The following is a 5488-nucleotide window of genomic DNA, read 5'->3' on the forward strand; positions in this document are numbered from 1 at the left end:
ATCAAAATGTCAGCAGATTTCCAGGTTGCTTCCTCAGGCTGGATGTTAAGCAAAGTATCAGAAGTGGCTAGTGGTGGCATCCTTGTCAGTGACATGGTAAATCCACTCTGGATTCTGGTCTGGTTTTTCAAGGAGGTTTCCAAGGTGAAGAATCTTAAGGAATCTAACTACAGACTACAGGAATCTGTTTTGGGGACAGGGTTTAGTACAATGGATATCTCCTTTATCTCCTTCAGTCAAAAGCCTATCTCACAGGCATGGAAACCACCAGCCCCCTCTGCAAATAGGGTAAATGAGTAGATGTTATTGCTACACCTTCTCCATTTTTCTAGTTTCTTAAAATGAGGATTGCAAAACCCAAATAAAATTGAATGTTTCAGACTACACCAAGGATCCCTAAAGCAAAGGAACACATAATGGCTGATTTCAATTTTTGGAACTATAAAGCCAGCAGTTTCTTGGATCTGTTTCTGCTGCTGTTGCTGCTGTTGTTGTTGTTACTGGTGTTGTTGTGTGCCATCAAGTGGCTTATGACTTATGGTGACCCTATGGAAAACCTATCATTGGATTTTATTGGCAAGTTTCTTCAGAGTGGGTTTGCCATTGCCATCCTCTGAGGCTGAGAGACTGTGACTTACCCAAGGTCACCTAGTGGGTTTTTATGCTGGTCTCCACAATCATAGTCCAATGCTCATACCACTACACCACACTAGCTTTAGGCAAACCACACAAGGTTCTTGATTATATCAAGAACAAAAGAAAAAGATAACCATTTTTATATATTAATAAAACTGGAGATTAATTCTACCGTGGACCTTTATCTATTTTCTTTCAGGGGTGGGTAATAAATACAGTTTGTGGTTTGTGTGCAACCCAAAATTTCCAACATTTGCAGCCTTTGCTGCCCTTCTTCACTGCTGATAACAGGAAGGCAAAAGCCTTCTTTTCCTGAAGGAAAAAGGGTGCCCTCTGCCCTGAAGACTGACAGGGTTCTGTGCCAGACCAAATTTCAGCAGAAACTGTGGTAGCCAGAAACTCAACCACCAGTAAGAACAGTGGCAGCAGGAATGACATTGGCAACACAGCACCTATTAATTGTAGGAAAAACATGGTGTGCTTCTCCATCTCGGGAAGACTCTCCCCACCACCAATTTCATTCTCTCATGTTGCAAGATTTAATCTTGTGAGCTCCCATCTGCAGGGTAAAGTGGTGCAGCCAAGAGGTATACCACTCAAGTAGGAACCAGAAATTATTCCACAGTAACCTGTAGGAGACCAAGCATGTGACACTCATATTCAATTTCCATCAACTTGTGGATGCAATACTAATTTTGTGTCAGAAAGTGTCCTTGACCCTAGAGATTTGTGTTCTTCACTTAGCTTGTGCATTGATCTTCTTCAGTTTGATGTGTAACAGAAAATGATCCATGGATGGCGATCCAACCATTAAAAATATATGCATTCCTCCCCTTCCTCCAGCTATTTGCAGATGTTCCCAGGGGCCTCAGAAAACCTGAATCTTTCATCCTCAGATCACCCTTCTCAGCTGTGGAACTTGTTTGGAATATTTAACAAATTACAAAGAAGAAACTGTATGGATATCGACGGCTGCCTCTCAAAAAGTTTCCATCAACTTTCCAAATTCTCTCAGAAAGTAATTGCTGCTCATGAATTCAGGCTGCTGTAATTGAGAACGACATGGCAAATCAACTGATATAACCTCCATAACCGCATTAACACTCCAGTTATCACCAGAGCTAACAAGTCACCTTTAGGGATGCAAATTTAACTAAACTCTTTAAGCTTTCCCCCTCATTATTTCTGTGGGTAAATGTCACTCAATGCTTTCAATAGATGTTATCCCTCAGATGACCGAAACTGCTGGTGACAGTCTCTTTCTTTTTCTTTGCTGTCTGTGCAAATTATATCAAACAAAAAAAAAAAGGTTGTAAGGAAAGCTCAGAGAGATAGACAGGGTAGGCAGATAAAGGGCTTCAGAGGGTAGCATTTGTGGTAGAAAAAGAAATTAAAAGCAGTGTTTTCAGATTTATGTTTTTTGAAGTTCATTTTCAAAAGATAAACAATAGAATGTTTATCTTTGTGCCAGGGACATAGCACAAAGACACCTGATGTTTAAAGGGGGCGGGGGGACAGGTAAGGAAAAGCTGGTCTATGAAAGCCTCACAATAGTTCTTTATTGTTCTTTATTTTTACAATTATGATGCCAAATTAAATGGAGAAAACAACTAGGGAAAAATGCTGGGCTTTCGTAACAGTTGCCAACATCGTTTTTTATCCTGGTGAGGCCAGATGCATCCCAGGTGGAGCTTTTTCCATCTCTTCATCTCAGACTTCTGGCTGTGTTAAAGGTACAGATTTCCTGTCAAAAATAATGACAAGGTACTTCACCAAACACAGTGACATGAAATAGCAGTCTAATTTTTTTTTATTTTTTTTTTTTTGGTATATACAGAATGCTAAACCCTAGTTCATCTGCCAGTATTGTGTGTATAAAGCTTCTGTTTTGTGCACTTCTCCCCTTTCTTTCTGCCTCTGGCAAGAGAAGACGAGACAGTGATTTACATACCATTTTCAGTTTCTTGCAGTTTACTCTTTTCCTCAGCTACTAAACTGTAGTCTGTACTAATCCCCAAGTATGTCTTAATGAAACAGAATTTCCAGTTTCTTTGCATGGATGTGAAAGCTGGACATTGAAGAAACCTGACAAGACAAAAATCAACTCATTTGAAATCTGGTGCTGGAAGAGAATTCATACCATACCATACACCATATCAAGAGAGCTCATACCATAGACTGCTAAAAAGACAGATAAATGGATCTTAGAGCAAACCAGGCTTGAACACTCACTAGAAGCCAAGATTACTAAACTGAGCTTATTGTACTTTGGATGTATCATGAGATGATGTGATTCACTGGTAAAGACGATATTGCTTGGTGGCAGTAGAAAGCAGTAGGAAAAACAGGAGATTGCACTACAGGTGGATAAGAAACCACACCACTGAACTTTTAAGACCCAAGCAGGGCAATTGATGACCAGGGCTCTTAGATGTCTCTCGTTGATATGGCTGCCATAGGTCAAAGTTGATGTCATAATAGATAATTGACACATCTTACAGTAGCATCACTTGGGAGATGTAGGGGGTAGTAGATTGCATGGGGTGACATCCCAGAAGAGGGGTGACACCCAGCTGAATGCCCCCTGACACCTCCCTGATGTGCCCCACACTGCTTGGCAGGGAGAGAGACTCCTGGGTCACCCCTTCCTCCCTGCCCGGCAAGGCTTTACACGTGCTTAAGGCCTTGCTGCGCAGGAGGAGCGAAAGTCCCAGGGAACCCTGTCCTGCTTACCCAGCAAGGCTTTACAAGCATGTAAACCTGTGCCAGGCAGGGAGGATAGGATGTCCTGGGCCTCTCCCTGACCCTTTTGGCCCCACTGCTGAAGCTTTGCACCACCACCACCCTATACCGGCACCTAGTGCAGGTGCCACTGACATCTTGCTATAAAAAGCCCCATTTCTCACCTAGAAAGGTATTTTCAATCTACAAAGGCCTCTCTAGATAACAGTGAAGGGAAGGAAGATGAAGAAAGCAGCCTGGTCAATTTGTCCAATAAACATTCAGATTTTATAATCCTATAGTTGATTGGCCAATGAGATGTCTCCTCTGCTCACTATTGGATCTGGAGATCTGGATAGATTTGCCTTCTTTTTTAAAGGCACAGTTTTCCAAAAATCATATACTTCGAGCATAAGTGCCTTGTGTTCCTTTTCCAATCCAGAGGAGAAAAAGATCATGCCTATACTTCAAACTAGCAAACTTCAGTTTCTGAGAACATGCAGGTTTTTGCTGCAATCGAGCCTGAAAAAAAAGATCTTTAGATAGGATTAAAATGTGTGTTTGTTCTGGATGGTCTCTGACTAGAATCTTACAACTACATAAGCAGGTATTGTGCTGGAGATTTAAAACAGACAGTAGAGCTTAAACTTTAAAGATAAGGTGGGAAATACATGAATTTCAATATGCATTCCAGGAATAAAAGTGTCTAGGGTCCTTATCACATGTGAAATTGGAACTCCAATTCAAAGCCAGTTCCAAAAGGAAGGGAAAGCAGAGTCAGTTCAAATCCAAGGCAATTCACGTGATTAATTATCACACATGAAAAGCGAAATTGTGGTCATTCCTGAAGCAAAGCGGAGCGAGTGCAAAATAAATCATCACACCAATGCATACCATGTGGATTCACCAATTCAAATTGGCACCCTTGTGCATCATGAACCTTTGCCGTTCCGGGGTAAAGAAAAGAGCCACTTCTTGGTTCCAGTTTCACGTAAATGCTAGCCTCACATGAATGATAGCTTCACATTTCTTCTTCCCTTCTATTTTATTCTCTATTTTATTTGTCCTCCGTGTCATACTGTTAAAACACTTTTGACACGCAGCACGTTCGACAACATGTCAAAGTTTGGCACCAGATTTTCCACCTTCATGACTGTAGTCAGCAGCTTGTGAGCTGGAGAAAGACCTCTCCCTTCCTCAGTGAGCAAAGAGACACTGGTGTTTATCAGACGAGCTCTTAAAGAGCTACTATTCCAGTGTGACTCCTCTAGCTGCCTCCTGTTGCATGCTGGGATTGGCAGTTTTAAGGAGGGGTATTTAGAATTCTCAGGCAGAGAAGTTCAGCTCCTTAAAACTGCCAATCCCAGCATGCAACAGGAGGCTGCTAGAGGAGTCACACTGGAATAGTAGCTCTTTAAGAGCATAGTGTGATAAACATCACTGTAAACCTCTCTCAGCTGAGGCTTTGATTCTCAGAAGGAGTTCCACTGTGTAAAACAATATATACATCGACACCATCCACCATCCACTTAGTCTGTAACCCCACTTCGATCCACTGGGAGAGGCAGGGAAACATAAATAAAAATTATTATTATTATTATTATTATTATTATTATTATTATTATCCACACTAGTAACAACCCACTCTGGGGTGAAATGCTCCTCACTACTCTAGCAAAGGCTCCGTGAGGCCCACTAGGCCTTGCCTCTCCCTCTGTGCCACAAAGGATCCAGCCACCCTCCTGAGGGACTCTTGAGACTGATGGCATCCTACAAGACTTTTCAGCAATTGTTGGCAATCTTTTTGATGTCACTTCCTATTTAAATGCCTAATCATGATGGCTCACAGTAACCCTTTAATGCCTGGTTACTATTAAAACCCACATTGTACATTTTGCTTGTGACTCTATATCCCAACACATAAATCCTATCCCTCTCTGCAACATCCGAATGTGTCCTCCGTGTCATTGATCCTATCCCTCTCTGCAACATCCAAACGTGTCCTCAGTCTCATTCATCCTATCCCTCTCTGCAACATCTGAATGTGTCCTCCATGTCATGCATCCTATCCCGCTCTGCAACATCCAAACGTGTCCTCAGTCTCATTCATCCTATCCCTCTCTGCAACATC

General features: G+C 41.9%; 1 long non-coding RNA gene across 1 annotated transcript in view; it reads right to left on the reverse strand.

Moving 5' to 3' along the window:
- Positions 1-2187: 2187 nt before the first annotated feature.
- Positions 2188-5488, reverse strand: part of LOC121919949 — a 23143-nt gene continuing 19842 nt past the window's right edge. Inside the window, exons 4-5 of the long non-coding RNA XR_006101608.1 lie at positions 2588-2721; positions 2188-2380 (exon numbers count right to left, since the gene is read on the reverse strand). This is a non-coding gene — a long non-coding RNA (uncharacterized LOC121919949). The remainder of the gene's footprint in view (positions 2381-2587; positions 2722-5488) is intronic.

The sequence above is a fragment of the Sceloporus undulatus genome, chromosome 1 (assembly GCF_019175285.1).
Source record: "Sceloporus undulatus isolate JIND9_A2432 ecotype Alabama chromosome 1, SceUnd_v1.1, whole genome shotgun sequence".
In the NCBI taxonomy this organism is placed as follows: Eukaryota; Metazoa; Chordata; class Lepidosauria; order Squamata; family Phrynosomatidae; genus Sceloporus; species Sceloporus undulatus.